Source organism: Mustelus asterias, chromosome 6, assembly GCF_964213995.1.
Source record: "Mustelus asterias chromosome 6, sMusAst1.hap1.1, whole genome shotgun sequence".
Classification (NCBI taxonomy): domain Eukaryota; kingdom Metazoa; phylum Chordata; class Chondrichthyes; order Carcharhiniformes; family Triakidae; genus Mustelus; species Mustelus asterias.
The window spans coordinates 34102234-34111485 of NC_135806.1; the positions used below are offsets into that span (position 1 = coordinate 34102234).

The 9252-nt window shown below is 46.7% G+C and overlaps 1 protein-coding gene across 4 annotated transcripts in view; it reads left to right on the forward strand.

Annotated features, from left to right (window-relative positions):
• Positions 1–1516: 1516 nt before the first annotated feature.
• Positions 1517–9252, forward strand: part of uba6 (ubiquitin like modifier activating enzyme 6) — a 258666-nt gene continuing 250930 nt past the window's right edge. For 2 of the 4 annotated variants that reach the window (XM_078214151.1, XM_078214150.1), the window contains exon 1: positions 1525–1735. The gene's annotated coding sequence lies outside the window, so the exon portion shown is untranslated. Of the gene's footprint in view, positions 1736–9252 lie in introns of all 4 variants that reach the window. The other 2 variants (XM_078214148.1, XM_078214149.1) reach the window with 2 other exon arrangements.

Consider the following 9252-nt stretch of genomic DNA (forward strand, 5'->3'; position numbering starts at 1 on the left):
TCAATAAAGTTCTATGCAACTCCCAACATGACTTCTCTGTTTTTGTAATCTATGCCTTGATTGAGAAAGGCCCATTTTGGGGGCAGCATGGTGGCACAGTAGTTAGTACTGCTGCCTCACAGCACCAGGGACCCAGGTTCAATTCCCAGCTTGGGTCACTGTCTGTGTGGAGTCTGCATGTTCTCCCCGTGTCTGCGTGGGTTTCCTCTGGGTGCTCCAGTTTCTTCCCACAGTCTGAAAGACATGCTGGTTAGGTGCATTGGCGATGCTAAATTCTCCCTCAGATTACCCGAATAGGCGCTGGAGTGTGATGACCTCGGTATTTTCCATCTAATTTAATTGTAAGCCTACTTGTCACAATAATAAAATTGAATAAATTTGGCCCATCATGCCTACACTGGCTCTCCAAATGAGCATTATGATTGAGTGCAATTCTGCTGCCTTTTCCCTATATCCCTGCACATTGTTTCTATTCAAATAATCATCTAATACCCTCTTGAGTGCCTTGATTGAACCAGTTTTCACCACACTTCCAAGTAGTGCATTCCAGGCCCGTACCACTTGCTGTGTGAAAAAGTATTTTTCACATCACATTCTTTGCTTTTGCAAATCACTTTAAATCTGTGCCCTCTCTTTCTCAATCCTTTTACAAAAAGGAAAAGTTTCTCCCTCTCTACTCTGTCCAGCCACCGCATGATTTTGAACACCTCTATCAAATCTACTTGCCTAATTTACAGAATTATGGCGGGGGGGGGGGGGGGGAACTAAATTAGACAGAAAGAATGGCCTCCTCTCATTCTGTCTATATAATCTATGATAATAGCTGCCTGGTTGTTCACTGTGTTGGACCAGGTTCTCTGTCTGTACCTTTAATGCTGCCTGGTTGTTCACTGTGTTGGACCAGGTTCTCTGTCTGTACCTTTAATGCTGCCTGGTTGTTCCCTGTGTGCTGGACCAGATTCTCTGTCTGTACCTTTAATGCTGCCTGGTTGTTCCCTGTGTGCTGGACCAGATTCCCTGTCTGTCCCTGTAATGCTGCCTGGTTGTTCCCTGTGTGCTGGACCAGGTTCTCTGTCTGTCCCTGTAATGCTGCCTGGTTGTTCCCTGTGTGTTAGACCAGGTTCTCTGTCTGTACCTTTAATGCTGCCTGGTTGTTCCCTGTGTGCTGGACCAGGTTCTCTGTCTGTCCCTGTAATGCTGCCTGGTTGTTCCCTGTGTGCTGGACCAGGTTCTCTGTCTGTCCCTGTAATGCTGCCTGGTTGTTCCCTGTGTGCTGGACCAGGTTCCCTGTCTGTCCCTGTAATGCTGCCTGGTTGTTCCCTGTGTGCTGGACCAGGTTCCCTGTCTGTACCTTTAATGCTGCCTGGTTGTTCCCTGTGTGTTAGACCAGTTTCCCTGTCTGTACCTTTAATGCTGCCTGGTTGTTCACTGCGTGTTAGACCAGGTTCCCTTTAACGCTACCTCCAGCTCTCTCACTCTCTATTTGCCATGTGCGGCCACCGCCCCGGAAGTGTTTGCCGCTGCACGGAGTGGGGCAAAAGGTCATTCATTCACTTAGCAACAACGCGAGCCGGCCTGGAGCACCGGCTCTGTCGGTAAAAACAGAGATTCACCGGTTGTCTGACAGCGACTGAACTCAGTGAATCCTCCTCGCCGGAGAGGGCGGTCTGCTCGGGCTGCGTGTACAGACTGAGCGCTGGGAGCGGCTGTGCCCAGATAGGCCCCGAGCCGGTGGGTGAGTAAGCAAAGGGCCAAGAGAGAGGGGCAGCGGCTTCTCCACCAGCAGCAACACTAAACTCTGTCGCTGTAAATCTACACAACACAACCTTTAACACCACTAAACCCAGTCTCTATAACTACACAATACAGCCTCTACCACCAGTAAACCCGATTTCTAACTCTACACAACACGGCCTTTAATACCACTAAACGCAGGTTCTCCAACTACACAATACAGCCTCCAGCACCAGTAAACCCGATCTTGAGGAGTGGACATATTACAGAGAAGGAGGTGCTGGAAGTCTTTAAGTGCATCAAAGTAGATAAATCCCCTGGGCTTGTTGAAATGTATCCCAGGACGTTGTGGGAGGCTAGGGAGGAAATTGTGGGTCTTCTAGCAGAGATATTTGAATCATCGACAACCACAGGTGAGGTACCTGAAGATTTGAGGGTGATAAACAATTTGAGGGTTTTAAACAAAGGCCTGCAGGGAAAAGCCTGGGAACTACAGACCGGTGAGCCTAACTGTAGTGGGTAAGGCATTTAGAGAAGCAAGGACTGATTAGGGAGTCAGTATGGCTTTGTGAGTGGAAAATCATGTCTCACAAATTTGATTGAATTTTTTGAAGGGGTAACCAAGAAGGTAGATGAGGGCAGTGCAGTCAACGTTGTCTATTTGGACTATAACAAGGCCTTTGGCAAGGTACTGCATGGTAGGTTGTTGCATAAGGTTAAATCTCATGGGATCCAGGATGAGGTAGCCAACTGAATACAAAATTTGCTTGATGACAGAAGACAGGGTGGTTGTAGAGGATTGCTTTTCAAACTCCACCTGCCATTCTGTCCAAAGATGTGCAGGTTAAGTTGACTGGCTTTGCTAAATTGCCACTTAATGTCAGGGGGACTAGCAGGATAGATGTGTGGGGTTACGGGAGTAGGGGCTAGGTGGGATTGTGATCGGTGCAAACTCGATGGGCTGAATGGCCTCCTTCTGCGCTGTAGAGATTCTAAACTGGAGGCCTGTGACCAGCAGTGTGCCTCGGATCGGTGCTGGGTCCACAGTTATTTGTTATTTATACTAATGATTTCGATGAGAATTTATGGGGCATGGTTAGTAAATTTGCAGATGACGCCAAGATTGGTGGCATAGTGGACAGTGAAGATGGTTGTCTAGGATTGCAATGGGATCTTGATCAATTGGGCCAGGGGGCCGATGAATAGCAGATGGAGTTTAATTTAGAGAAATGTGAGGCGATGTATTTTGGTAGACTAGTAACCCAGTCTTTGTAACTGTACAGCTTCTAACACCAGTAAACCCAGTCTCTCTAACTGTACAACACAGCCTTTAATACCACTAAACCCAGTCTCTAACTGCACAACACAGCCTTGAACACCAGTAATTCTCTGTAACTCTACACAACGCAGCCTCTAATACCTGCTCTCTCTAATTCCACACAACACAGCCTTGAACACCAGTAAACCAGGTTTCTCTAACTGAACAACACCGTGTTTAATACCACTAAACCCAGTCTCTCTAACTGCACAACACAGCCTCAATCATCAGTAAACCTGGCCTCTCTAACTGAACAACACAGCCTTTAATACCAGTAAGCCTAGTTTCCCTAACGACACAACACATTTTTGAACATCAGTAAACTCTGTAACTCTACACAACACAGCCTTTAATACCACTAAACCCAATTTCCCATAATACACAACACAGCCTCTAACACCAGTAAACCTGGTCTCCCGAACTACACAACACAGTCTCTAACACCAATAAACCTGGTTTCCCTAACTACACAACACAGCCTCTAACACCAGTAAACCCAATCTCTAACTGCACAACACAGCCTTTAACACCAGTAAACCTGGTCTCTCTAACTCTACGCAACACAGCCTCTGACACCAGTAAACACAGTCACTCAAACTCTGCACAACACAGCTCCTGACACCAGTAAACCCGGTCTCTGTAACTGCACAACACAGCCTCTAACACCAGTAAACCTGGTCTCTCTAACTGCATAACACATTCTTTAACACCACTAAACCCAATCTCTAACTGCACAAGACAGCCTCTAACACCAGTAAACACAGTCAAACTCTGCACAACACAGCCTTCAACACAACTGAACCCAGTCTCTGTAACTGCATAACACAGCCTCTAACACCAGTAAACCTGGTCTCTCTAACCACACAACACAGCCTCTAATAGCACTAAACCCAGTCTCTGTAACTCTGCATGACAAAGCCTTTAATATCACTAAACCCGTTGTCTCTAACTACACAACACAACATCTAACACCAGTAAACTCAGTCTCTCTAACTCTAAACAACACAGCCTCTGACACCAGTCATGAAGGCTTCATCGATCCAATAAACCAGGTCTTTCTAAATGCACTTCTAACTTTCGATGCAGCCTCGAATGCCAGTAAACCCAATTTCTCTAACAACACAACACAGCCTCTAACATCAGTAAACCAGTTGTCTCTAACTGCATGGCACAGCCTTGAACACCAGTAAACCCAGTCTTTCAAACGCTGCACAACACAGTCTCTAACACCAGTAAACCCAGCTTTTCTTAACTCTACACAACGCAGCTTCTGACATCAGTAAACCGGGTCTCTCTCTAACTGCACAACACAGCCTCTAAATACCAGTAAACCCAGTCTCTAACTACGCAACACGTCTAACACCAGCAAACCCAGTCTCTCTAACTCTGCACAATGCAGCCTCTGATGCCAGTCAACCCGTCTCTCTAATCCTACGGCACAGTCTTTAGTACCACTAAACCCAGCCTCTCTTGCCACACAACGCAACCCCGATCTCTCGAACTGTATAACACAGCCTCCAACACCAGTAAACCCAGTCTCTCTAATTCTACAAAATGCAGCCTCTGACACCAACAAACCTGGTCTCTCTAACTCTACACAACAGGGACCCCGGTTCAATTCGGCCTCGGGTGACTGTCTGTGTGGAGTTTGCACATTCTCGCCATGTCTGCATGGGTTTCCTCCGGGTGCTTTGGCTTTCTGCCATAGTCCAAAGATGTGCGGGATAGGTTGATTGGCCATGATAAATTGCCCCTTAGTGTTGAGGGGGATTAGAATCATAGAAACTGTACAGTGCAGAAGGAGGCCATTCGGCCCATCGAGACCCTATCCCCACAACCCCACACATTTACCTTGCTAATCTCTATAACCTACACAACCCGGGACACTGAGGCCGGAATTGAACCCGGGTCCCTAGCGCTGCGAGGCAGCAGTGCTAACCATTGTGCCATCGTGCTGCCCAGGAGGGTAAATGTGGGGTTACAGGGATTGGACCTGGGTAGGATTGTTGTCAGTGCAGGCTTGATGGGCCAAATGGCTTCCTTCTGCACTGTAGATTCTATACACAACACAGCCTTTAATACCACTAAACCCAGTCTCTCTAACTGCACACCACAGCCTTGAACACCAGCAAACCCGGTCTCTAACTGCACAACACAGCTTCTGACACCAGTAAACCCAGTATCTCTAATTCTACACAACACAGCCTTTAATACCATGAAACACAGTCTCTAATTACACAACACAGCTTCTAATACCAGTAAACCCTGTCCCTCTAACTTTGTACATCACTGCCTCTAACACCAAAAAGAAAAAGGAAGCATTCATAAGGTCTAAAAGGCGTAGGACAGAAGAAGCCCTTGAAGAATATATAGAACGTAGGAAGTAACGTAAGGAAGGAGTTAGGAGGGCTAAAAGGGGTCATGAAAAGTCCTTGGTAAACTGGATTAAGGAAAATCCGAAGGCATTTTTCATATATATGTAAGGAGCAAGAGGGTAGCCACAGAAAGGGTTGGTCCACTCAAGGATAGTGGAGGGAATCTATGCATGGAGCCAGAGGAAATGGGTGATATACTAAATGAATACTTTGCCTCAGTATTCACCAAAGAGAGGGACTTGATGGATGAGGAGCCAAGGGTAGGGTGTGTAGATATTCTGGGTCATATTGATATAAAAAAGGAGGTGGTATTGGGTGTCTTAGAAAGCGTTGAAGTAGATAAGTCCCCAGGGCCTGATGGGATCTACCCCAGAATACTGAGGGAGGCAAGGGCGGAAATTGCTGTGGCCTTGACAAAAATCTTTGTATCCTCATTGGCTACAGGTGAAGTTCCAGAGGACTGGAGGATAGCCAATGTTGTTCCAGTGTTTAAGAAGGGCAGCAAGGCCGGTGAGCCTTGCGTCAGTGGCAGGGAAATTATTGGAAAAGATTCTTAGGGACAGGATTTACTCACATTTGGAAACAAATGGACTTATTAGTGATAGACAGCATGGTTTCGTGAAGGGGAGGTCATGCCTCACTAACTTAATCACATTTTTTGAGGAAGTGAAGAAGATGATAGATGAGGGAAAGGCAATGGATGTTCTATACATATGGACTTCAGTAAAGCCTTTGACAAGGTACCCCATGGCAGACTGGTACAAAAGGTGAAGTCACACGGGATCAGAGGAGAGCTGGCAAGATGGATACAGAACTGGCTTAGCCATAGAAGACAAAGGGTATCAGTAGAGGGGTGCTTTTCTGAATGGAGGACTGTGACTAGCGGTGTTCCACAGGGATCAATTCTGGGACCTTTGTTCGCAGTATATATAAATGATTTGGAGGAAAATGTAGCTGATCCGATTAAGTTCGCAAATGACACAAAAATTGGTGGAGTTGCGGATAGTGAAGAGGATTGTCAGAGGATACAGCAAGATATAGACTGGTTGGTTGGAGACTTAGACGGAGAAATGGCAAATGGAGTTTAATCTGGACAAGTGTGAGATAATGCATTTTGGAAGGTCCATTGCATGTAGGAATTATACAGTAAATGGTACAACCCTTAGGAATATTGACAGGCAGAAAGATCTGGGCATACATGTCCATCGATCACTGAAAGTGGCAATGCAGGTGGATAAGGTAGTCAAGAAAGCATACGGCATGCTTGCCTTCATCGGTCGGGGCATTGAGTATGTAAATTGGCGGGTCATGCTGCAGCTGTACAGAACCTTTGTTAGGCCTCATTTAGAATATTGTGTACAATTCTGGTCGCCACACTACCAGAAGGATGTGGATGCTTTGGAGACGGTACAGAAGAGGTTAACCAGGATGTTGCCTGGCCTGGAGGGTATTAGCTCTGAGGAGAAGTTGGATAAACTCGTTTGTTCTCACTGGAATGACCGAGGTTGAGGGGTGACCGATAGAGGTCGACAAGATTATGAATGGCATGGACGGAGTGGATAGTCAGATGTTCTTTCCTAGGGTAGAAAAGTCAAGGACTAGGGGACATAGGTTTAAGGTGTGTGGGGAAACGTTTAGAGGAGATGTGAGAGGCACGTTTTTTACACAGGGTGGTGAATGTCTGGAACGCGTTGCCTGAGAAGGTAGTAGGAGCAGGTACGATTGCGGCATCTAAGGGTCAACTAGATGAATACATGAATAGGATGGGAATGGAAGGTGCATCCATTGTAGTTTAGGCAGGCATCATGATCGACGCAGGCTTGGAGGGCCGAAGGGCCTGTTCGTGTGCTGTACTTTTCTTTGTTCTTTGTAAACCCAGTCTCTCTAACTCTACACAACACAGCGTCTAATACCACAAATCCCAGTCTCTGTAACTCCACATGACAAAGCCTTTAATATCACTAAACCTGTTGTTTCTAACTATACAACGCAATGTCTAACACCAGTAAACCCGATATCTCTAACTCTAAACAACACAGCCTCTGACACCAGTAAACCCCATCTCTCTTAACTGTACACAACACAACCTGTAACACTAGTAAACCCAATCTCTCTAACTGAACAACACAGCTTTTAATACCACTGAACCAGTCTCACTAACTACATAAAACAGCCTCAATCATTAGAAACCCAGTCTCTAACTGCACAACATAGCTTCGAAACACCAGTAAACCGGGTCTCTAACTGAACAACAACACAGCCTCAAACAACAGGAAACCCGGCCTCTCTTAACTGCATAACACAGCCTCTAACTACCACTAAACCAGGTGTCTCTAACTGCAGGACACAGCCTCTAACTACCACTAAACCAGGTGTCTAACTGCAGGACACAGCCTCTAACTACCACTAAACCAGGTGTCTCTAACTGCAGGACACAGCCTCTAACTACCACTAAACCAGGTGTCTCTAACTGCAGGACACAGCCTCTAACTACCACTAAACCAGGTGTCTCTAACTCTACACGACACAGCCTTCAATACCACGAAACCCAGTTCCTAACTGCACAACACAGCCTCTTAACACCAGTAACCTGCTTGGGGCAGTAGTGGTGTGGTGATTTCTGGGGCAGCATGGTGGCATAGTGACCAGAGACCCAGGTTTGATTCCCAGCTTGGGTCGCTGTCTGTGTAGAGTTTACACATTCTCCCCATGTCTGTGTGAGTTTCCTTCGGGTGCTCCGGTTTCCTCCCACAGTCCAAAGATGTGCAGGTTTGATGGATTGACCGTGTTAAATTTCCCCTTAGTGTCAGGGGGACTAGCTAAAGTAAATGTATGGGGATAGGGCCTGGCTGGGATTGTAGTCGGTGCAGACCCGATGGGCTGAATGGCTTCCTTCTGTACTGTAGGGGTTCTATGATTCTATGAACCCGTCCTTTGTAACTGTACAGAACACAGCCTCTAACACCAGTAAACCCGTTCCCTCTAACTGCACAATAGAGCCTCAAACACCAGTAAACCCAGTCATTCTAACTGCATAAACGATCTGGAAGAAGGTGTAACTGGGGTGATCAGTAAGTTTGCGGATGACACGAAAATGGCTGGACTTGCAGATAGTGAGGAACATTGTCAGAGGCTACAGAAGGATATAGATAGGCTGGAAATTTGGGCAAAGAAATGGCAGATGGAGTTCAATCCTGATAAATGCCAAGTGATGCATTTTGGTAGAACTAACGTAGGGGGGAGCTATACGATAAATGGCAGAACCATAAAGGGTGTAGATACGCAGAGGGACCTGGGTGTGCAAGTCCGCAGATCCTTGAAGGTGACGTCACAGGTGGAGAAGGTAGTGAATAAGGCATATGCCATGCTTGCCTTTATAGGACGTGGCATAGAGTATAAAAGTTGGGGTCTGATGTTGCAGTTGTATAGACGTTGGTTCGGCCGCATTTGGAATACTGCACCCAGTTCTGGTCGCCACACAACCAGAAGGACGAGGAGGCTTTAGAGAGAGTGCAGAGGAGATTTACCAGGATGTTGCCTGGTATGGAAGGGCTTAGTTATGAGGAGAGATTGGGTAAACTGGGGTTGTTCTCACTGGAAAGACGGAGGATGACGGGTGACTTAATAGAGGTGTATAAAATTATGAAAGGCATAGATAGGGTGAACGGTGGGAAGTTTTTTCCCAGGTCGGTGGTGACGTTCACGAGGGGTCATAGGTTCAAGGTGAAGGGGGTGAGGTTTAACACGGATATGAGAAGGACGTATTTTGCACAGAGGGTGGTGGGGGCCTGGAATGCGCTGCCGGGCAAGGTGGTGGAGGCGGGC